The following is a 25,645-nucleotide window of genomic DNA, read 5'->3' on the forward strand; positions in this document are numbered from 1 at the left end:
GAGCGTCAAGCTTCCATAGGACCAAGGGCATCCTCTCCCATTGATGCCAGATAAGGCCATCCTCTGCTACATATACAGCTGGAGCCATGGGTCTCTTCATGTGTAATCTTTGGTTGGTGGTTTAGTACCTGGGAGCTCTGGGGGGAGCATTAAAAATAAAAATTTATATATGTGTTTTTTAAATGTAAGTAGTAGCTTATTAAAACCTTTGAATTTAATAAAAGGGAAAATATCTTCCAATAGGTAATTTTTAAATTGTATCATCTAAATCTGCTTTCTCTTTTCTGAATTTATCTTAGATTTTCTCATGACAACTCTACTCTTTCTCACTTTCTCTGCAGATGTCTGTTAAGGCTCCCACAATGAAAACTGATAGCCCATATGTCCCTGAGAACTGCCATTCCAGCCTGGTGTGCTAAATATGTGTGCACTGATATTATTTGACAGATTCATCTTGAATGCACAAAGTCACCTCAGCCAAGGTAAAGTGTTTGCTAAAGGTGCTACCTGAGGAATGGAAATGAAACCGAGGAATGAAGCTGGGCTGTGTGCTGCTGGGTTGGGTCAACCTTGGGCAGTTTATCTTTGCATTTCACAGAGAGTTACAAAGATGCTATAATCTTTGGCCCAAATTCTTAGTGTTAATGCAAAACTATCAAATGTTAAAATCAGGAGCAAGTTCTTACACAGAGGTTTAGGTCACGTGGATATAGCAGAGCTGGTATTAAAACCTGGTAGATGTCTGCCCATCTGTGAGGTATCATGAGAAATACCTTTGTTCAAGAAGAAAGTAGTTAAAAATTAATGACAATTACAAGCATATCTCGGGTGTTGGAGAACACCTAAGGAAAGAACATGTGGTGCTTAGAAGCAGAAATAAAATCTCTCAAACCTCAAGTTCTCTTGCAGTTGTAGCACATGTAATCTCTCATCAAGCATGTTCAGTGTCACATTCTACGCTATGTGTAGTGCACCGCTGATGCTCAGGCCATAGATAGTATTTCTGTTGTGTTATTTAAAGTAATTCTATAAGGTGATCACTAGCCAGATCATTCAAACACTGTTGAGAGTCAATCTCTTGGAAAAAATATGGTTCTACTCAACAGAAAACCATTTACCCAGGATGATTCCTCAAATCTGAGTGGTGTGGAAGTGAGAATACCGTGTGCTGGATTTACTTCTGGTCATTTGTGCTGTATGTCAGCATGTCAAGGCTTTGAGGAGTTCTATATTATGATGACCATGTTCCAAAATGGCTTGACTATGAACTTTTTTTTTGCCTAAAATATTCCCATTCATACATATTCCAACACTCACTCTTGTAAATTCCTATCAGTGGAAATTCCATCACTCTAGGGAGGGATCAACTTGCCATTCACTGCTTAACAACCTGGGATCATTTAGCAATGCCAGAGCAGCTCAGGTCCTAGAAGATGACTGAAAAGAGTGGCTTCCAGATAAACAGTCTACAGAACGATTCAGTTTATCAAACTCAAGATTAGTAATGTGCAAGTTATTCTCTTATACATCAGGACAAAGAGCATAAACAGAGACAAACATCATCCCGGGAACATATCAGCAAACGATAATCACAGAGACAATTGGTGGAAGTCACAGACCACTAACAGACTCTTAAAAACAAACAAACAAACAAACAAACAAACAAAGACAAATTGTTCAAGTGTATGAAATAAGAGGATTTAAAAAAAGAAGGCATGTGATCTGTCATAGATACTCTTTTCTTGATCAAAATGGACTTTTCCAACTGACTTTGGCTATAGTGGGGAAATTTGAATAAAATGAATTCAATTAAATGATATGGCATGTTATCATCTTAGAAAAAGGACTATGAGAAGAAAGAACCACAAAGTGTTTTGTTGTTGTTGTTGTTATTGTTATTGGTTTGTTTTGAAAATGGAAAATTTCCCAAGGCTTACCTCTGGACAAAGCAAACTATAAATATTTCCTTATCTGGAACTTTGACATAATTATGATAAAAAAATCATACCATAATTTATTCATAGAACCGGATTCCCCCTCCCAATCACCCTTTTGTTCTATTTTTACTCTTTCTTATTTCAAGATGTATCTGTCAAAGCTGAGCCAGAGAAATGAAATCAATCCTGACACGTATTAAGAGGTTTCCTGAAGAAAGTCACTCACGTGGTTATGGGGCAGAGGAGGGGGATTGTCAGTGTGTAAATCCTTAGGGCAGCCAGGGGAAGAACAGGCTGGGGCTTGTATGTCAGCTGACATATAGGTGGAATTGTTACCTCAGGAGCTTGAGGCCCCTTGGAGGCTTTTCAAGTAACTGACAGAGGGCTCAGGGTATATAGGATCATCAAGGAATGCCTCACTTAAGAGTTACTTGATTATAGACTAGTTCAAAATCGTAGACATATTCAGAATGCTTCATCGATATACTATGGTCAATTAAAAAATTACTCAGCTCAGATAATATACTCACAAACTCACTGTATATAAACCGACAAATAAAATACCACAATAATGGTCTTTAGTCTGATACAAGTTTAGAATCCTTTTTTTTTTTTTTTTTTTGGATTGGTTTCAGCCCAAGATAAAGTTGTCTTTCATTTCTCATCTCTATGAAATCACCTTGGAGACAGACTGGGGTTTCAAGGTAGCTGCTCTCGCATCAGTAGCTTGGAGTCTTATTTTTCTGGCCTGTTTCTGCTCTACTTCCTTAGGCAGATCTCTCCCATCAGTAAGGTTAGCTGACTGTGTCTTTGTTCCTGTTCCCTAAGCAATAAAGAAGGGCAAGAGGCAGAAAATACCTGGTCCTCTCCCCTTTATTGATCTTCCTGGAAGTCCTACCTTTTATCTGTGCTTCAATGACCAGTATTGTCCACACACAGCCCCAGAGAGCTCTAAGGTAGAGCACGGAGTACACTTCTTGCTTCCATGTAGTCAGATGAAAACTTAGCACCATGGGTGATGCTGAGAAAGAAAAGAAGATGTTAGAGCAAGAATCATCTGCCTTACAGTGAACCTTAAAGCATTTAGTGACGTGCTACAGGGTGACATTTGAGTGTCATTTCAATGCCCAGGCATTAAGGAATTGATACCTGGCCTGGCTCACGGAAACATAGAAACCCCTTAGGAGGTCGGCCTAGGGGGAGGGATTTGGGCTACTGGGGAGCTACTCTTGAAGGGTGTTGGGGGGGGGGCTCCTGTGTCTTTTCTTCTCCTTTACTTCCTAAAAATAAGATGAGCAGCCTTGCTGTAGCATGTCTTCCAGCCAGGCCCTGCTGCCTTTTTGTAAGTTCAGTGCCGCAGGCCCAATCCTTCCAAGCTCCGGACTTCCAAAACAAAACTGAAATTAAACCTTTCTCTATGGAATTCAGTTATCTCAGGTTGTTTTAAGAAAGGAAAGAATGGATAGAAAACAAGGGATGCTTGGGAATTGTATGTTAGCATGGATGATTCCTGCTGGTGAGCCAGGAGCTGTGATGGGCATGCTTTTCAGGTATACCACGTTTTTCCTCCAGCATTTAAATACCTTGCCAGGCCAGCAACATTGAATGCTTCTTGGCTCTGAGTACTGTGCTGATTTTGGCAACTGCATATTTATCTTATTTTCAAACATATGTTATGATTATACCTATCATAACACTTCATGTTTTGTCGTTGGTCCTCCGGTCTCCGCAGTCTCCAGCCCGCGGCGACAAGAAGGACAAGGACACCTCTTGATGCCGTCCTTGCCACCCTCTGAGACGGGAACGACACAGTAGCCAAGTCGGGTTCACGCAGCAACTTTACTTCAGGCTTTTTCTTTTACAGCTGTCTTCCCCAGCAGCTGCTTCTTAGGGCAAGGGCTAAACTACTCCTATTACAACAGCTTCTCTTACTCTACTTCTACTCACAGCAAGGGCTAAAACTACTCTCTTCACTACTACTGGCCTCTACCTAGGGCAAGGGTTTAACAACTCCTATTCTGTCCTTCTCTCCAGCTGACCTCCTTACACACACACTCTCTCTCTCCTCTCTCTCTCTCTCTCTCTCTCTCTCTCTCTCTCTCTCTCTCTCTCTCTCTCTCTCTCTCTCTCTCTCTCTCTCTCTCTCTCTCTCTCTCTCTCTCCTCTCTCTCTCTCTCTCTCTCTCCAGTCCAGCCTGGCAGGCAGCCCAAGCATGCAGCCTCACTGCGCATGCTCGGATGCTCGGGCAGGCAGTAAACAAGTGGGTTTCAAGTGGCCTGCGGCCGCACCTGCTTCCCACAATGTTTTGAATGAATGAATGACTGTGTATTATTACAGGTGCATTTACGGTCTTCGGTATTAGACTTTAAGCATATGTGGGACATGTGGAGGTCAACCTCGTGAAGGAAAAAGGGGGACAGAGAGTGAGGTGACACAGGCTCCCGTGAGTCCCTAAAGAGTCCTGATTGCTGCACAGGGTGCTAGATCTAAAATGGCTCCCAGAGAACAGGTGAGACGGCAAAAAGGAACCAAGGCCAAGGCGGTAGCTGCTTCCTCCTGCCCAACCCCATCCCTGTCTTCAGGGAAGTCCTAACAGGTGACATGTTCCCACTGCTCCTTCTGAGTTACCTCATCATGTCCTACCATTCTCTCACCAAAACAACTGTAGGATATGTTTCTTATATTGTTAAAGTGTGTGTGTATACATGTTTGTGTATGTGTGTCTGTATATATACATATGTGTGTACACATGTATGTGTGCATGTATGTATGTATGTATGCATGTATATATACACAGATATTTGTATGCATATATATATGTGTGAGTGTATATGTTTGTGTATGTGTGTCTGCATATATACATACATATGTGTGCATATCTGTGTGTATACAATGTATGTGTGCATGTATGTCTGTATATGTGCTTGTATATAAAAACAGATATTTGTATGCATATACATATGTGTGTGTATACATTTGTGTATGTGTCTGCATATATACATACATATGTGTGCATAAATGTATGTGTGCATGTATATTTATGCTTGTATATCTACAAATATTTGTATGAATATATGTGTGTATGTGTATGTATATGTATATGTGTGTATGTGTATGTATATATGTGTGTGTACATATGTGCTTGTGTGTTGATTTCTGAAAGCTATTTGAAGGCTTTCAGTGTACAATATTGTTACTTCCCTTTCTTCCTGTCTCTCAGAAAACAATCTGTCCCTTTAAATGTTTATATAATATTATCCCTCTTATTTCCAATGAGGGAGGTTTAAATATAAGAATAAAGAGCTATGTGGTGAGCGGCGATCTTTTCGGAGGAACAGAATTTACCTTTATGTTTTAACCCCCCAAGGGGGATGCAGTATAGAGAGGACCATATTCCCATCCATTGGTGTGAAGAAAGGCTCCCAGGCTCACACCCAATTTCTTCTGCCAACTCTGGAACTCCCTGAGTGTACACGCAGAGGCTGATGCCTTTCCTTTTAGTAACGTGTAATCATTTACAAGGGTGCAGAGCAATCATTTTATGATTACTGTTAGACGATGAGTCCGTTAGGAAACAAAAGTCGCCACGCGTTCATTCCTTACAGATTCGTGAACAGAGTTATGATGCAATTGCTGCCTTTCCATGAGACGCTGGCACTTAATTGGAAAGACCAGAGTACAATAACCGCCAGCAGAGAACTGCTTAAAGCAATTGTTTTTACCCCAGATCGTCATAAAAGGACTATTGTAAAGTGTCTTTGTAAAGTGTAAGTAGTTCTCTAGGTCTATATTTGGTGTTCTCTGCAATTTTGAACAATTTCTCATCTCTTTTGGTGTTATGATCCATCCTTTCCTTTTGGAAAGCTCTGACCATTGTACGCATGTCACCTACTCTTATTAAAAATCCAACTTATAAATGTGTGTATAAATGACTATTATTTTGTTCAAGGTTTTCTTCCTACTTTCAAAAAGTTGGTGACTGATTTCAGCCCAGAAATGGGCACAGCTGGAGAGGGCATTGTTCCCATCGCTCTAACAAGGAAAGCAGAATAAATTACAAATGAATAACTTTTCTCAAACCCATCATAGAACATAGGAAATAGATCTGGGTATTGCAGGAATCTGTTTTATGAAATTCTGGGGTGAAAAATGTAAAAGCACGGCAGGGGAAACAGGTACGTGATCACCACTGAGTAAAGTCGAGGGGCAGGACTGGCTACGTGAAAATCTCAGGATGAAATTTTAGGGTGTTAGAAGGATAACAGAAGTTATGTGGGCTATCCATCTTTGTATTTCAGACTCTTTTATCTTTGAAACAGTCTGAAAGGTTTATGTGCCAGGATCCCTCCATCTTCTGTGTAAGTCAGGGTCACTGGGGACACTGAATGGAAGAATTCCTCATAATGCTAGGATGATAAGTGTGTGGCTATGTGCAGTTGTCACAATATATTGACCTGGACATCACAAAAAGTGAGACTTTAGATTAAAAAATAATTCACAAAGTCAAATAACGTCACAGATCTGAGGATACTATATAGGCTGTGACACATGAGCCTGGCTATATTAGACAGGGAGACTATTCATTTATTTATTTTTGAGATCATAATATAATTACAAGGTTTTTCCTTTCTCTGTCCTCCACTAAACCCTCCTATATACCCCTTTGTTCCATTTCAAATTCATGACTTGTTAATTTTGTATACATACATACATATATTCTTAAATATCACCTGCTCAGTCCATATAATGTTACTTGTACATGTGTTTTCAGGGTTTTTTGGTATTGGATAATTAAGCTCTGTCCTCTTCCATGGAGAAGACTATTTCTCCCACTCTCAGCATTCCTTAGCTGCCAAAGAGGAGTTGGAAAAATTGTAAGCACCAGACGATGAAGAAGTTTGTTGTGAGATTGTGTCTCTTAGTAATGTCTAAAACTACATCCATAAAGTCTCACCAACATGACTGTCCAAGCATGAACTGAACAAGGATGACATCAATGAGTCATGACAGTGTGAAGACTTCTTGATGAAAGATTGGAGTCTGCTCACCTGGGTCCAATCCAGTTATACAAGAATTTGTAATATGATCTCAAACTACATACATTATATTCTGAGATGCACATGGTAAGAATTTACATGTAGGGCTATTGTGAAGAAAATGGGTTGAAGCCATTTAGCCCTACCTACATGGTATAACTGACACTCTTAGTTTGTGCAGTGTACAATATAAATAACCATGTTCCATGGCCCCAAAACTTTGCATAATTATGAAATGTCCAAGGACATCATCTTTCTCAGTCCTGCCATGAATAGCTATACTTCAACTGTCCTTGGCAGCTATTTTTTGAGCCCTGGGTTCTGGAATTGACCATGTCTGGATTTATTTAAATCCTGATACAAAAACTTTCTAGTCCTGTGGCTTTGGTTAAGTTATTTATCTGTCTTTGCTCTGATGTTCTCTTCTTAAAATGCACATTAGACTGTGGGCCCATGTATTCATGGAACAAGACTCACCTGTGCACAATAGTTATGATGAATATAATGGCATCTATGCTCCAGTTGTTTTGATAGCAGTATCATGTTGCATTCCCATTTTTAAAACTTATATAATACAGACTATAGAAGCTAAAATGTCACAAAAGACTTTTTTCAGTTAAAAAAAAAAAGAAAAATGGAGTTGCCATTCTTATAAATTTAACTTTGTCACCTACATTCAAGAATGGAGCTAACAAGAACATCGAAGAGTGTTACAGGCAAGAAATGGTTACATAACAGAAAAACAAGTCCATAAACACTGAGCACTTTTCTCGTCTGACCTTGAGTTAGGACTTCTGTGTCACAGAGTTTAGACAGTCTTATGGTAATAATGGCATGTCAGAATTAAAGGGCTAGGACTTTTAAATCATTGTCTACCAGTCGATTGAAAGTTACCACACGCAGATGTTAACTAATGACTTGTTCAAATCCCAGCAAAGGTCAGTCCTTCTGCTTCATTGACACTCATCTGAAACATGCAGGCTTTATTCTTGCTAAAGGCCATGTTTACTACCAACTCCAGAAACCTAAAATGAATATGGATCGGCATACCAATCAATGGAAAAATTCAGATCCCCAAATCAGTGCTCATTACTTACATTTTGATGAAGGACTTAAGAGTCTCAAATGGAAAAACTCACTTTATCACACAGCATTGAAACAGCTGTATATGCACTTTCTAGTGGAAACATTGAACCTTACTGCTTACTGTGGACAAAGTTAATTCAAAAGGAACTACTGACATACATGTCAGGGCTATTACATAAGACTCTTTGATGAAAAGAGAGAGGTGAATCTTTGTGACCTCAGATTAGAAATAGTTTAATAGTAATGACACCAAAAACACAAGGGAAGTGAAAGCAGGTAGCATGTCAAAAATTAAAAGAGTTTGTGTTACAAAGAATTACTCAGTACAGGGAGCATTGCCACTGGATGCTGATTGGATAAGAAACTTATAGCCATTGCCTGTGGAGACATAGTCTAACTCAGTAGTGGGGAGGCAACAGTGGGTGGGGGAACACCCTCATTTAAGCAGGGGGAGTGGGGATGGGATAGGGGTTTTCCAGGGATGGGGTACCAGGGAAGGGGATAACATTTGAAATGTAAAGAAAATATCCAATAGAAAAAGTAAGTGATTAGTTTTGGGCAAATGGGCATCACCTCCCTTTGTCCCAAAGAAGTCATATGGATGACAATTAGCATATGGAAATACAACTGATGTCACTAATTAATAATAAATATTGAAACCATGATGAGATGTTACTTGATACCATATCTCTGGGTGTGTGAGATTTGAAATAGACACTACTGATAAGAATAAAAAAATGAAGCTACCAGTACAGAAATCAGGACAGTTCCCTAAAAGGTTAAATGTGGAGTTTCCCACTGATCCAACACTCTACTAGACATAAACACAAGGGGAATTCTGTGCAATGCTCTGTATGTGTATATTCATAGCATCACTTTAAAATATCTGAAAATTGGAAACAACCTAAGTGTTTAGCCCATGAACATATCAGAGGAATGTGATTATGTCCACATAGTATGGTCCATTGCATCTCTGTTGCCTTAACAAAATAATCTTAGACAAACATTTTTTTAAAAGCATAAAGGTTTATTTTGACTCAAAGTTTATAAAGTTCAGTCAGGATTGATTGGCCACTTAGCTTTGAGGTCTAAGCTGAAGCATTGTTTTGTAGCAATGGGCCTGTAGCAAAGCGAAACTATTCAGTTCCTGTCTGAAAATAGAAACAAGAAACCAGGACTTCACAGTCTACTTCAGAGGCATAACTGTATCCTTTCTATGACCCCAAATCTCTTCCTAGGTATGACTTCATTGTGTTTATGTGCATGTGTATGTATGTGTGTATATGTATAGATACAGAGTACTACTTCAATTAAACTTGAAAATGTTTTGCCATGTAGAAGAATCCAGTCACGAAGGGCTGCATTCTATATGAGTTCATTTATAGACAATGTCTTCAATGAACAAGTCTATAAAAAGCAGGATGTAAAGGACCAGCTGTATAGCTAGAGAGATGGGTGTGTTACTGTGGGAAGGGTATGCAGAATTGGGTTTACACACTCAGCACCCACTGAGACCTCACTTACGCCCTAAATTTACCTTCAGGTAAAAGAAGCATACATTTCAAGCTGAAATATAGATTAAAATAAATTTAAAAACAAAATTGTGTGTTAAAGGATGACGTGGTAGTGCATGCCATTAATTCAAGAACTTGAGAGGCAAAAGGATCAAAAATTCAAGGCTATCCTTGACTAAATAGTAGCCTAATTTAATCAATATTAGAATAAATTCCAACCTGGACAACACAAAAATCTGATTCAAAACAACAAAAATTAATTTCTCATATATCCTTCTTTATAAAAAAACATAAACAAAAACAAAAACAAACAACAACAACCCTAAATAAATAAATAAAAATCTCACAAAACTATTAACTTCCAAATATATTTACAAGGTTTATAAGTTTATAATTAATATAGTTACATTCATTTAAATTTTAAGACCATCTTATTCATGTATCTGATATATTGTCATAGTAAATATATGTAGTGTCATCATAGCATACCTTAAATAAATAGGATAAATATACACATGAAAACTTCCTAGAGAAGAGAAAGGAGAAGTTAGAAGTCTCTGATCCAAATCTTTCAGAAATCAAGTTTCTGGATTTCCCTGGTGAAGTGTTCTCTGCTCTTGCAGAGGAACTGGGTTTGGTTCTCAGTACCCATGCGAGGATGCTCCCAACCCCCTGCCCATCCAGCCACAGGGGAATTACATCACCCACAGCCACATGGGATGACAACCAAGGACAGAAAAACACATTGCTTATTAAACCATAACCCTTCCTTTCTTGTTTATCCCCAAGATATCCTATTAACATGCCAATATACACACGGTATAACTTTAAAAGTCCTACAGTCCCTAAAACCTTCAACACTTTAAAAGTCTAAGATCTCTTAAAAATCCAAAAATAGCTTTAAAACATCCCAAGTCTTTTAACTATGGCTTTCTGTAAAATCAAGAACAAATGAAATACTTCTTAGCCGCAAAGGGAAGAATCAGGAAAGAGCCAAAGTCAAATCAAACCAAATACACTTCCAACATTATTCATTGCAAATGTCTGATGTCTGGGACTCACTCACAATCTTCTGGGCTTCACATGGCCTGAGCATCTCTACTTCCCCAGGTCTGACATTCACAGCACACAGACATCACTTTGCAGACTCAGCCCCGCTCCACTGCCCAGCTGCTGCTTTCCTTAGTTGTCATCCATGGTGCTAGTATTTCCCAAGTGCTGAGGTCTCCACTGAAAGTGGGCATCTTCATCAGTAACTGCTCCTGGTCTCTGTTCTGTCACTCTGACCCTGTCATATGGTGCAAAGCTTCTAATTCTCTCCATGAGCCCTTCAATATTGCAACTGTGGTGTCACCTTTACCGGGGGTCTCCCTGGCTTCTCATAGTTCCATGCCTCTGCTGCTCTCCATGACTCTTTGAACTTTAAAAACCTGAACTGCCTGGGAAATTCACACATTACCATGTTCAGCTGGCAGTATAAAGTACATAAGCCTTTGGACTACAGTTTCTTTGTATTGTCCAGGAGAAAACATTTGTTAGATGATTTTCACCTCTATGATAATGGCCTCTTCTTAATCACAGCTGACTTTCCATTCCCAGATGACCAGGGTTTTAAATTAAAATCTCATACCAAAGGCTCTGATAGAATCTTCACTCAAGTTGGAAATTCACAAGCCAGAGCTTCATCGTCTGTATCTTTTTACGAATTTCTACATTCCAAGCCCCCCAAACTATGACCCATTAAGCTGTAAGTGTGCAGCGAGTTTTCTAGCCCAAATGTGTAAACACTCCCACAATATGGACTAGGCAGGTGTTCTAGGTAGTATGAGAAAGTAAGCCAAGCAAGCCAGTAAGCAACATCCCTTTATGGCCTCTGCATCAGCTCCTGTCCCCAGGTTTCTGCCTTGAGTTTTTGCCATGGCTTCCTTTGAGGATGGACTAGGCTGTGGAAGTGTTAAGGGGAAATTTTCCCATGTTGTTTTTCACCATGGTAGACTAGAAACTTTAAGTCAATACATGAATAAACAAGTGTATGCTTAAGTTATTTACCTTTAAGGGAGGGCTGTTGAGTGAATACATTTCTATAAGTCACATGATGTTGCACTCTTAGGCTTAAAGAAATTCTCGGGTGGTTCTCCTTGGCTACATGAGAGTGAAGTCTTTTCTGCACTGGTAAATCTTCCATCTGGAGTGCAGTTCTCCTAAAGCAAAATGTTTTCAAAGCTTTTTCCTTTTAATGCTTGGTATTCAAACCCTCAGTGCACCTTGTCCTAATTACCACATTGCTCTCTGTTTCTGTAGATTCCATCTGAAGCAACTAAACTATTATCCAGGAAGAAAAAAAAAACATTTCATGCAATCTTAATAGAACCACAAAGGTTATCTACCTTAATTATCAAAATAACTTTAAGGCATTGTGTAAGGATGTATTGTCATTTGAAAGAACAGAGAAAAAAAAACATTCAAAGACAAATCATGAACTAATGCAGGCTCTTCAAGGAATTTGACTTCATGCCTGTGGTTAAAATAGTCTAATTCCTTTTCATTTTGTTTTTAATCTACATTAATTAAGATGGGCAAATAAATTATAATAGGACACAAGCAGTAGCAGAGGAAAAAGATTTTCAGAAATGTTTAGGTATTTGAATAAATGTGAAATACCAGGTTTTCTTTCATATATTTATTTATTCATTTATTCATTCATTCACTTTACATCCCTGTAGCAGTTTCCTTTCCTCCTCTTCTCCCAGTCCCACCCTCAAAAATCCCTCTCCCCATGGTCTCCTCTTCTTCTCCATGGAGAAGGGGAAGCAGTCCTTGGGTACTACCTAGCCCTGGGACATCAAGTCACAGCAGAACTAAGCCCATGCTTTCCCACTGAGACCAGACCAGAGACAACCTCTGCTACAATTGTTAGAGGACCCACATGAAGACCAAGCTGCCCATCTCTGTACATCTAATATGTAAGGGGCCTAGGTCCAGCCCCTGCATGTTCTTTGTAGTTCATGGGATCAGGTGTGGGGAGAGGTTGGGCTGGAGAGAGCTGGGAGAGAGAGCTATCTGACCTGAAAGGTAGAATTGAGTGGAGTCCATTTCTTTGAAAAGAAACTGATTTATGCTTTAGAATATGTACTGAGGTATCTGGCATAACAAGTGATCAGCTATAAGAACACAATTACTACTATACAGTGATATATTCTTAGGGTCCTTGTCTATTTTCAAAAAATATTTACAGAGCTGTAAGTTTATGATATTTTACAAGAAACAAAAGGCTTCATTGCACAGCCATATTCCCCCAACTTGTATTTGGATAAACTTGAAACAGTGAGAATGTGTTCTGGAATAGTACAGTGAACACTACTCCTTCCCTGAGGCTTAGACATTCTTTACTTTCATCCCCAAAGAGCACAGCATTCCATTGTCAGGCTTAATGCGTCTATGGGTATTTTTTGGAAACATGTGCCTGCACCTGTATCTCTTTGGTACATCGATCATATGTTTGAGTTTTACCACTTCTCTGTGCCTGTGACAAAATACTTGAGGAAAATACTTAAAAGTAAGAAAGGTTTGTTTTGCCTCATGCTTGCAGATGTTCAGTCTATTTTAGGCCTGTTCCTGAGCACCCGCTCAGAAGAGGGAGAACATGGTGGAAGCCAGATGCTTACATCGTGATCCTTAGAATCAGAGATAGGGAAAGGTGGGGGCCAGGGACAAAAATACATCTTGCTCATGAACTACTTCATCCAACTAGGCTGAATCTCCTAAAGTGTCCACACACCCCAACAGCCCATTGAAGTGTGAATGTATGATGAATTCATCTATTCCTAAGATCAGAGCACTCATGGTCCAAATTCTTCCCAAAGGGCCTCTGATGAGTACTGTTGCATAAGCTTTTGGGGAGGGGGTGCATCTAAGTTCTAAACCCTTCTAGCTTTATAAAACAATTAGCTTATGATATGACACATGGGTCATGTTGTTCAGATCTCATCAGTCATTCTAATAACGTTTTACATCTGTGTTATTAATTTCATTTTGGCCTAGAACCCAAATGTTGAAGTATCAGCTGTTACTGTTTTTGTCTCTCCTCACCCAGAGAAATCCCCACATTTCTTTTCTTTGTCCTCCACAATACTGCTTTCAAGATCATACTCATATCCCTAGATCTGTGCTCTTCAATTCGAATTTGTCAGACTCATGCTCAACTTGGCAACAAGATGACACCATCAGTGGAGGTTTTCTGTAGGTCACAGTGAGGGGCTCATGGTGTCTCTTTCTCTGTGATATTAAAGTGTAGTCTCTGGGAGTGTCCTATCGACAGACTATATCATCGATTAGCTCTTGTGCTGCTCCTTTTATAACAAATAATCAAGGAAGTGTCACCCTGAGAATAAGTGTTTCTTATTCACAGTCACTTTTCAGCCAATGGATTCAGCACTGAATTGCAATTCTCACCTAGTCACTTATTGCAATAGTGCTTGCAAAGTGGGGGGCTTTCTAATGTCTCTTCCCATAGAGTTGAGAAACTACTCACCCATGAAGAAGAGACTTCTGTTGTTTTGACTTAGACTCATCATAACCTCATTCACTTTTTTGGATAATCATATATGTTAGAGTGCATTTCATAAGCTCCAGATATGAATGCCAAGTATTTCCTCATTCTATAAGATAAAAACTCCATTGGAACTGGCAGGCATGATAGGTGATTTGAAGGTGTCAATAAGAGCAGGCTGCTATCAACTTATATGGGCTTTAATCTGATATGAACTTCTGAGACATACCTATCCTTTGTTCATGATTTGCAATGCAATGGCTCTGTATATGGACAAAACTTAGAGTTCTATCATTTGCACGGCATTTAGGCTGCACATAGTATCATTCTTGCTATGTAAGGCACAAAGATGAAAGTAACTCTGGAGCTCAGAGATTTTCATCTGTTTATCTCAACACCATCAAATGGCAGGCTGTATAAACATTTACAATAATCATCATTGTGCACTTCAGATGATAGCTTCAAAATAATTATTTGTTCTTCACAGAGTGAGGAAAACGGACTTTTTAACCACAGTGTAGGGATCTTGTTGGTTTCTATTTTCAGTCCTGTACCGTATGGCACTAATACCCCAGAAGTGTTCCCAGAGTCTACTGATGCTCCCCACTTCAAGTGTGTTGACGAAAAGCACAGCTATTTCCCTGTAAACATTCTGTTTTCCCATTGGATCTGCTCAGAATTTTGTCCATGCTCAGGTTTCTGAAACGCCCATAGGAGGCATCTATATCTTTGCCTTGCTCTTTGCTTTCTCCTTGCTTCTTATGAAACCATTTTCAGGAATGTAGAGTCATTGCTTATACCCATGTTGCTGCTTCTCTGTCTATATTTCTAGCCTGGTCACCACTCCGCACAGCATTGTGTGTAACTTTTTCCTTCCCCCTTATCTTTTGATATTTTCATCTTTGTCTAATCTATTCCTCCTATTTTTATTTCTTTATATTGTCATCCTCCTTTATTAAATTCTTGATTATATATATATTCTTATTCTTAATCTGTGAAAGTCTAGAACATGCACTGTTAAAGATGGAAGAATTTCATTAAATATGTTAGAACAAAAGTTCCAGTGATTCCTGTGAACTAAGGAGGGCAAAAGATGGCAATGATTCTTCTCATGAGACTGTGCACCAAAATGAAAACACAAATAAAATGGCTGTGCTACTATTAAGGTGGCCAGGGGAAGTTGAATATGGTCTACATTGTAATGGAAGCATAACACCGGAGGTATAATGGAGCATAAATCCACTCCCAAAGGTCATATGTTGAAGGTTTCACACCATGAGCTGTATACAGGTGGGGCCTTTGAGAGATGATTGGATTATTGCTTTCATGTTTTTGGTTTTTTAGAACAGAAAAGAAGTTGTAATTTTTTTAAAAGATTTTTATTAGATATTTTCTTTATTTACATTTCAAATGTTATCCCCTTTCCTAGTTTCCCTCCAAAAATCCCCTATCCCTCCCATCCCCCCTGCTTCTTCCCAACCCACACACTCCTGCTTCCTGGCCCTGGCATTCCCCTATACTGGGGCATAGAACCTTCACAGGACCAAGAGCCTCTCCTCCCATTAATGACTGACTAGGCCATTCTGTGCTACATTTGCCCCTAGAGCCATGAGTCCCACCATGTGTTTTCTTTGATTGGTGGTTTAGTCCCAGAGAGCTCTGGGGGTACTGGTTAGTTCATATTGATGTTCCTCCTATGGGGCTGCAAATTCCTTCAGCTCCTTGGGTCCTTTCTCTAGCTCTTTCATTGGGGGCCCTGTGTTTCATCCAATGGATGGCTGTGAGCATCCACTTCTGTATTTTTCAGGCACTGGCAGAGCCTCTCAGGAGACAGCTATATCAGGCTCCTGTCAGCAAGCTTTTGTTGGCATCCACAATAGTGTCTGGGTTTGGTGGTTGTTTATGGGATGGATCCCCAGGTGGGGCAGTCTCTGGATGGTTCTTCCACATCCTCACCAGCATCTGCTGTCACCTGAATTTTTTATCTTAGCTATTCTGACTGGTATGAGGTGGAATCTCAGGGTTGTTTTGATTTGCATTTCCCTGATGATTAAGGATGTTGAACATGTTTTCAGGTGCTTCTCAGCCATTCGGTATTCCTCAGTTGAGAATTCTTTGTTTATCTCTGTACCCCATTTTTAATAGGGTTATTTGATTTTATGGAGTCGAGCTTCTTGAGTTCTTTGTATATATAGGATATTAGTCCCCTATCAGGTTTAGGATTGGTAAAGATCTTTTCCCAATCTGTTGGTGGCCTTTTTGTCTTTTGCCTTACAGAAGCTTAGCAATTTTATGAGGTCCCATTTGTTGATTCTTGATCTTACAGTACAAGCCATTGGTGTTATGTTCAGGAATTTTGCCCCTTTGCACCTGGGGATCCATCCCATAAACAACCACCAAACCCAGACACTATTGCATATGCCAGAAAGATTTTGCTAACAGGACCCTAAAATAGCTATCTCTTGTGAGGATATTCCAGTGCCTGGCAAATACAGAAGTGGATGCTCACAGACATGTATTGGATGGAACACAGGGCCCCCAATGGAGAAGCTAGAGAAAGTACCTAAGGAGCTAAAGGGATCTGCAACCCTATAGGTGGAACAACAATATGAACTAACCAGTACCCCCAAGAGCTTGTGTTTCTAGTTGCATATGTAGCAGAAGATGGCCTAGTCAGCCATCCATGGGAGGAGACACCCTTGGTCTTGAGAAGGTTATATGCTCCAGTACAGGGGAACGCCAGGGCCAGGAATCGGGAGTTGGTGGGTTGGGGAGCAGGGCTGGGGGAGGTTATAGGGGACTTTTGGAGATAGAACTAGGAAAGGGAATATCATTTGAAATGTAAATGAAGAAAATATCTAATAAAAAATTATCACTGTGGTTATTGTAGGGAAGCATAATATGCTGTCATCTTCCCTTTGGCCACAATTTACACCCCTCCCACAGACAATGTACACTTCACTGCATTTTCTATTTGTTCTTCGAGGAGTTTCTTACTTCTTTGCATATATATTTGCATTAAAATTGAATTGTATTCTTTTGCTTTTTAAACTTATTTTTTTCTGCCCCTTCCATGACTTTAGACATTATTCTCTTTAGTTTTAAAAATATACACTCTGGATATTTTACATGTGTACTAACCTAGCATATTTTTTAAAAATGAAGGCATAGCTTTCTATTTATCACAAGAAATGAAATTTCCTGGCATACTTTAACTGTGGTTATCCCTTTATCCAACTGAATATTTGTCTTAGTTCAGGCTGTAGAAATAAAGTTCTCCAGCCCGGGAGACTGGTTTGGACTGAATTCAGTTTCTCTACACAATCCATGAGTTGAAATATAACCCTTATATCTAGGTCCTAGGGGCAAACACGTTTGGAAGGTACTCAGTATTAGGCAAAGGGCTTGTGAATGGAGTCAGTACCTTGTAAGTTCCTGAGAGGACACTCCTCCTTCAACAATTATATTCACTGAAAAGTCACTTTTTGGAAAGAAACTGTAATAGTGTCAATAAAATTTGGTGTATGTATTGACATAAACAAGAGAATGCAGCAGTCCCTTTATTTCCAGAAGTGAACTGAAGGATACCATTGGTTCCATAAAATTGGGAAAAGTCTAGAGTCTCAAGTAAACTTCATGTATGTATTCAAGCCCACGAAACTTGTTAATTTAGTTTATTGTCTTTCGTTTGAGAAGAACCATATCAAAATGTCCTACGTAAAAGCCAGGAAAAAAATAGAATGACAAAAAAAAAAAAAAAAAAACTCCTTCTTTCCATCATGTTGACAAAAACATGACAAAAATTAATAACAATAAACAGCATAGTTATGCTTCAGGTCTGAATTAGAGTCTACAGAGCAGGATGGGCCCCGCCACATGGACACTGCCAATGTCATCTACAACAGGCTTCACACAATGGCTGTCTCTGGAGGCCAGGCCTCTGATGAGAATTTTACACAGGCAAAGTTTTAGGTTCAGCCTTCTAGTGGCAAACAGTGCAGTGTGTTGGCGATCTCAGTGATAGTCACCAACAACTAGATGTTCCTCTACCCACACAGTGTCAGGTCCTGCAAAGCCAGCTCTCTTCTCCCTGCCCTGAGCTTGGCTCACGTTTGCTGTCTCTGCCGGTTTGGGCAGGATAGCAGCTGGAGGCTATTTCTGAACAGAGAAAACAGTCATCAAAGGATAGTCTCTGCCATCGACTTCCTTTGTTATGCTGGAAATAATAGCAGTTCCTTTGAAGTTCATTTTTTTTCTTTTTTTTTTTAAAACATTATGGTAATAATGTTCCTTTAGGGTGATCTTGGTGTGTGTGCTGTGACCATTAATTCTAAAGTGAATTTTTTTTTTACCAGTTTTTATGCTATTTTGGATTAGAAATTAGATCTCTAAATGTGAATTCCACGTGGCATGCCAGTTATATGTATATAATTATCTAAGAGAAGCCAAATTGTTGAGTTACAGCCCAGAATCTGAACAACTCACATGCTTCAAATATCTAACATATAATATACAGAGCCAAAAGAGAAATTGCCTCCCAAAGAGGTATTTAGTACTAGGTATCACTTTGTTAACTTGCCACTCCACAAAGAAGTAGCTTAAAACCCAATGGCCATTGGCTAGTTTTCATTAGCCAAAGGGCATTTGGGGATTCCGCTGTGGAGACCTGAGCTGCTGATCTTGGTCTTATCTGGCATCTCTAATGCTCTATTGCCAGAAGCTGTCCAAAGTTTAGCAGACCTATGATGGTCAGGGCTGAAATCCTTGTGGCTGGGATGATGGTTTCCTTCAGGTGTCTCTTCTAAGCCTCCAGTCCAGGCTGTCTGACAAGAGAGGAACAAGAAGTAAAACTGAAAGGGAGTATGCAGAAGAATTTGCCGACTCCTTAGACCTGGCCCTTGCTAACACTGACTTACTTCTTTCTTTTGTAAACCAGGTGATTCTGTCCTTTCTCAAGCCATGAGTTGAAACCTCATGTCCAATATGATTATGAGACAGGTGGGTCCTTTGGGAGGTAGTCAGGTTTAGATAGGTCATAAGGGTTGAGACCCTGTGGCGGGCTCAGTGCCATAGCTTCCCCTTGCTACCACATGAGAATGCTGTTTATAGTTTTGCGAGCCAAAAGGAGAGTCCCTGGGGGGTGGGGGGGGTGGACAAAACAAAAGCAAAACAAACAAACCAAAAACAAGAAAAAAAAAAAAAAACCAAAGAAACAACAAAACAAAAACAACAAAACAACAGCGAAAAAACACAATCTATCATTTGACCTCTGAGTTCTCAACCTCCCAAACTGAGAACCATGTGCCTGCACTCAGGTCTTTTGTAATAGTGTGCTATGGCGAAATGAATGAAGACCCCTTCTACCCACTGAGTAGATGCATCACTTGCTGAGTTTAATGTGAAAAACCAGACAACTACAAGCCAGGGGATAAAGCACATGCCTGTGGAGCAGTCATTATGGGAGCTAGTCGTTCAGTCAATACTCACTCTGCCTTTGCCCAGGAACGCTATCCTCTGAGGACTTTTATGGGTTGCTCTTATGTAATTGCTCTTTAAGCATCCATCGCAGGAAATTGATAATTAGTTGCTATTATTATCTCTCTTGTGCTGTGTTGCTGGGTTTACCTAGTGATGACATTTCATATTCTTCTTAATCATCATTTGTCTTCTATGTCCATGCTTTAAGGGTTATAAGAATCTCTAACAGCTACAGCTGGGTGTTTTTTTTTAGAACCTTTGGAAATTTACAAGTTTTTTACTTAAAGGTTTAATTTTAAGCTCTATTTTTTAATTACATAGTAGTCACTGTAGGGAAAACAGTAAAAATAAGTCACAATCTTTTTTATGGAAATAAATACATTTAGAAATTTGTCTAAGATATTTGTTAGGCAGTGCAAAGCATATAAAACATGTAATATGTTTTTCTAAAATATGTGGTCCTCAGACTAAACTCTCAGATGACTAAAATGACTTCATTCAATATATAGAAAGAACATCTTTTCCCGATTTGTCAACACATGAAGTTATTAATCAGTTTGTTAAGCCAGTAAATAAAAATGAATTTTTTTTACTAAAATTTATTATGCTATTTTTAAATTTTCTCATAAAGTAAGCATGGTTCATATCTTAAAATGTACAAAACCATCATCCCCTTCTATCTACTGACTCACATCCACCTTCTGAGAGTTAGTATATGGAGTCTAGACTAAATAATTATCTATGGAGCTATAATCTAAAAATATTTGTGTATTTAATTTTATTTTTATGAGTGTGTACTTGAACATACACTCATGTACACATATATACATGCTTGTGTGTGTGTGTGTTTGTGTGTGTGTGTGTGTGTGTTTGTGTATACATAGGAACCCACAGAGACCAAAAGAAGGTAGTTAAAAGGCACAGTGTAGGTATTAGAGACAGAGTTTGGATTTTCTGAACAACTGGAACAGGTGTTAGAATTTCTTCTAGGCTCCACCCACAGTTACTTATTTTAATACCAAAATATAAGTTTTTAGTTTAAAAAGGTATGATGCTTATTTCCAAATTAGCTTTCTGGTTTTATGTGAACTGAGCTTACCATGGTGAATTCAAGGAAACACATCTTTCTCACAAAACTCCAGGTCTTTCATATTCTACCTAGTTAGGATGTTATTACATTTTTAAGATCAACAATTGATAGACATTAATTTTGATTTTTGAGTTATTTATTTACTTATTTTTAAGATTTTGATATGTGGTTAAGACCGACCTCTAACTTATTGACCCTATTGCCCCATCTTCCAGAGTGAAACTCATTTGCCACTATTCTTTGATTGGCCAATTTTCAATCACAGATGAACACAGGTACCCCTGGATATATTGCAATCTCTACTTTTATTTATTGAAATGATTTCTCTAACCAAAATTGCCTGAAAATCTTTTGCACTATGCCGCTCTGGTTGCATTACATTGCATTCTACTCTGTCATGTTGTGAATAGTTCAAAGGCGAAAGGAACTCCACAGGAAGAAAATAAAGTCAACTTACCTGGACCCTTGGGGCCCTCAGAGTCTGAACCACCAACCGAAGAACATACAGGGCTGGACCTGGGCCTCCCTGCACATATGTAGCAGATATGCAGCTTGGTCTTCATGTGGATTCTACACAACTGGAGCAGTTGTTAGTATTTGTTCTAGGCTCTACCCACAGGTACCTGGTGATAGCCAGGTACGCCTGACTCATTATAAAAGGGGCTGCTTGCCCCTCCTCACTCTCTTATTCTCTTATCCTCTTCCTCTCTCCCCTCTCTGTCCCTTCTCTCCCCATTCCCCTCCCCCTCTCTTCACCTGTTCATGGCTCGTCTTTACTCCTCTACGCCCCCCTTTCCCAACTCCCCTTCCCATGCTCTAAATAAACTTCATTTTTCGGGGAAGGGCTGCCTCAGCATGGGCCCACAGAGGCATCCTTTCTCCCCACACCATATTGTCTCTCTATGAGACATATCCTGATTCTTTCTTTCTTTTTTATAAAACACAACAGTGAGGGCTATCTTAAAAGCTATTGCCTATATGTGAGATATGTTCTAGCTAGGCTGCCCTGTCTGGCCTCAGTGGGAGGGGAGACACCTAGAGTTGCAGAGACTTGAAGTGCCAGGGTAGGGGTTGGGATACATAGGGAGGCCCCCATCTGGTCAGAGGAGAAGGGGATGGGGGATGAGGGATGGGGAAGGGTTGGTGGGAGGAGGTGACCAGGAGGGCACAGTGAATGGGATGTAAAGTGAATAAGTAAAAAAAATAAAATTTAATATAAAAAAGGTAAAAATTCAAGAAAAGTAAAAGAAAAGCATAAAGGATAATATCTAATAATTCATGTCCTACAGCTAGTTAGATACCAGGAGCCTTGGTGGATACTGGGGTCTCCATGGTGGATATTCTTTTTTTTTTTTTTTTTTTTTTAGTCTTTACTTTCATGAGCTAGCTCCCCCTTTTATTTATTTATTTATTTTTTAATTAGGTATTTAGCTCATTTACATTTCCAATGCTATACCAAAAGTCCCCCATACCCACCCACCCCCACTCCCCTACCCGCCCACTCCCCCTTTTTGACCCTGGCGTTCCCCTGTTCTGGGGCATATAAAGTTTGCGTGTCCAATGGGCCTCTCTTTCCAGTGATGGCCGACTAGGCCATCTTTTGATACATATGCAGCTAGAGTCAAGAGCTCCGGGGTACTGGTTAGTTCATAATGTTGATTCACCTATAGGGTTGCAGATCCCTTTAGCTCCTTGGCTACTTTCTCTAGCTCCTCCATTGGGAGCCCTGTGATCCATCCATTAGCTGACTGTGAGCATCCACTTCTGTGTTTGCTAGGCCCCGGCATAGTCTCACAAGAGACAGCTACATCTGGGTCCTTTCGATAAAATCTTGCTAGTGTATGCAATGGTGTCAGCGTTTGGATGCTGATTATGGGGTGGATCCCTGGATATGGCAGTCTCTAAATGGTCCATCCTTTCATCTCAGCTCCAAACTTTGTCTCTGTAACTCCTTCCAAGGGTGCTTTGTTCCCACTTCTAAGGAGGGGCATAGTGTCCACACTTCAGTCTTCATTTTTCTTGAGTTTCATGTGTTTAGGGAATTGTATCTTATATCTTGGGTATCCTAGGTTTTGGGCTAATATCCACTTATCAGTGAGTACATATTGTGTGAGTTCCTTTGTGAATGTGTAACCTCACTCAGGATGATGCCCTCCAGGTCCATCCATTTGGCTAGGAATTTCATAAATTCATTCTTTTTAATAGCTGAGTAGTACTCCATTGTGTAGATGTACCACATTTTCTGTATCCATTCCTCTGTTGAGGGGCATCTGGGTTCTTTCCAGTTTCTGGCTATTATAAATAAGGCTGCTATGAACATAGTGGAGCATGTGTCCTTCTTACAAGTTGGGGCATCTTCTGGATATATGCCCAGGAGAGGTATTGCTGGATCCTCCGGTAGTACTATGTCCAATTTTCTGAGGAACCGCCAGACGGATTTCCAGAGTGATTGTACAAGCCTGCAATCCCACCAAAAATGGAGGAGTGTTCCTCTTTCTCCACATCCACGCCAGCATCTGCTGTCACCTGAATTTTTGATCTTAGCCATTCTGACTGGTGTGAGGTGGAATCTCAGGGTTGTTTTGATTTGCATTTCCCTGATGATTAAGGATGTTGAACATTTTTTCAGGTGCTTCTCTGCCATTCGGTATTCCTCAGGTGAGAATTCTTTGTTCAGTTCTGAGCCCCATTTTTTAATGGGGTTATTTGCTTTTCTGAAGTCCACCTTCTTGAGTTCTTTATATATGTTGGATATTAGTCCCCTATCTGATTTAGGATAGGTAAAGATCCTTTCCCAATCTGTTGGTGGTCTTTTTGTCTTACTGACGGTGTCTTTTGCCTTGCAGAAACTTTGGAGTTTCATTAGGTCCCATTTGTCAATTCTCGATCTTACAGCACAAGCCATTGCTGTTCTGTTCAGGAATTTTTCCCCTGTGCCCATATCTTCAAGGCTTTTCCCCACTTTCTCCTCTATAAGTTTGAGTGTCTCTGGTTTTATGTGAAGTTCTTTGATCCATTTAGATTTGACCTTAGTACAAGGAGATAAGTATGAATCGATTCGCATTCTTCTACATGATAACAACCAGTTGTGCCAGCACCAATTGTTGAAAATGCTGTCTTTCTTCCACTGGATGGTTTTAGCTCCCTTGTCGAAGATCAAGTGACCATAGGTGTGTGGGTTCATTTCTGGGTCTTCAATTCTATTCCATTGGTCTACTTGTCTGTCTCTATACCAGTACCATGCAGTTTTTACCACAATTGCTCTGTAGTAAAGCTTTAGGTCAGGCATAGTGATTCCACCAGAGGTTCTTTTATCCTTGAGAAGAGTTTTTGCTATCCAGGTTTTTTGTTATTCCAGATGAATTTGCAAATTGCTCCTTCTAATTCGTTGAAGAATTGAGTTGGAATTTTGATGGGGATTGCATTGAATCTGTAGATTGCTTTTGGCAAGATAGCCATTTTTACAATGTTGATCCTGCCAATCCATGAGCATGGGAGATCTTTCCATCTTCTGAGATCTTCTTTAATTTCTTTCTTCAGAGACTTGAAGTTTTTATCATACAGATCTTTCCCTTCCTTAGAGTCACGCCGAGATATTTTATATTATTTGTTACTATTGAGAAAGGTGTTGTTTCCCTAATTTCTTTCTCAGCCTGTTTATTCTTTGTGTAGAGAAAGGCCATTGACTTGTTTGAGTTAATTTTATATCCAGCTACTTCACCGAAGCTGTTTATCAGGTTTAGGAGTTCTCTGGTGGAATTTTTAGGGTCACTTATATATACTATCATATCATCTGCAAAAAGTGATATTTTGACTTCCTCCTTTCCAATTTGTATCCCCTTGATCTCCTTTTGTTGTCGAATTGCTCTGGCTAATACTTCAAGTACTATGTTGAAAAGGTAGGGAGAAAGTGGGCAGCCTTGTCTAGTTCCTGATTTTAGTGGGATTGCTTCCAGCTTCTCTCCATTTACTTTGATGTTGGCTACTGGTTTGCTGTAGATTGCTTTTATCATGTTTAGATATGGGCCTTGAATTCCTGATCTTTCCAGAACTTTTATGATGAATGGGTGTTGGATCTTGTCAAATGCTTTTTCTGCATCTAACGAGATGATCATGTGGTTTTTGTCTTTGAGTTTGTTTATATAATGGATTACATTGATGGATTTTCATATATTAAACCATCCCTGCATCCCTGGAATAAAACCTACTTGGTCAGGATGGATGATTGCTTTAATGTGTTCTTGTATTCAGTTAGCGAGAATTTTATTGAGGATTTTTGCACAGATATTCATAAGAGAAATTGGTCTGAAGTTCTCTATCTTTGTTGGATCTTTCTGTGGTTTAGGTATCAGAGTAATAGTGGCTTCATAAAATGAGTTGGGTAGAGTACCTTCTACTTCTATCTTGTGAAAAAGTTTGTGCAGAACTGGAATTAGATCTTCTTTGAAGGTCTGATAGAACTCTGTACTAAACCCGTCTGGTCCTGGGCTTTTTTTGGCTGGGAGACTATTTATAACTGCTTCTATTTCTTTAGGGGATATGGGACTGTTTAGAAGGTCAACTTGATCCTGATTCAACTTTGGTACCTGGTATCTGTCCAGAAATTTGTCCATTTCGTCCAGGTTTTCCAGTTTTGTTGAGTATAGCCTTTTGTAGAAGGATCTGATGGTGTTTTGGATTTCTTCAGGATCTGTTGTTATGTCTCCCTTTTCATTTCTGATTTTGTTAATTAGGATTTTGTCCCTGTGCCCTCTAGTGAGTCTAGCTAAGGGTTTATCTATCTTGTTGATTTTCTCAAAGAACCAACTCCTCGTTTGGTTAATTCTTTGAATGGTTCTTCTTGTTTCCACTTGGTTGATTTCACCCCTGAGTTTGATTATTTCCTGCCGTCTACTCCTCTTGGATGAATTTGCTTCCTTTTTTTCTAGAGCTTTTAGATGTGTTGTCAAGCTGAT

At 39.6% G+C, this 25,645-nt stretch overlaps 1 long non-coding RNA gene across 2 annotated transcripts in view; it reads right to left on the minus strand.

The window, feature by feature from the left end:
• Window positions 1-18,652: 18,652 nt before the first annotated feature.
• Gm36594 overlaps window positions 18,653-25,645 on the minus strand; it is a 29,377-nt gene continuing 22,384 nt past the window's right edge. The window contains exons 1-3 of one of the 2 annotated variants that reach the window (XR_876924.1): window positions 21,148-21,354; window positions 19,610-19,747; window positions 18,653-18,945 (exon numbers count right to left, since the gene is read on the minus strand). This is a non-coding gene — a long non-coding RNA (predicted gene, 36594). Of the gene's footprint in view, window positions 18,946-19,609; window positions 19,748-21,147; window positions 21,355-25,645 lie in introns of those variants that run through there. The other variant, XR_001782148.1, reaches the window with a different exon arrangement.

This window comes from Mus musculus, chromosome 17, assembly GCF_000001635.26.
Source record: "Mus musculus strain C57BL/6J chromosome 17, GRCm38.p6 C57BL/6J".
In the NCBI taxonomy this organism is placed as follows: domain Eukaryota; kingdom Metazoa; phylum Chordata; class Mammalia; order Rodentia; family Muridae; genus Mus; species Mus musculus.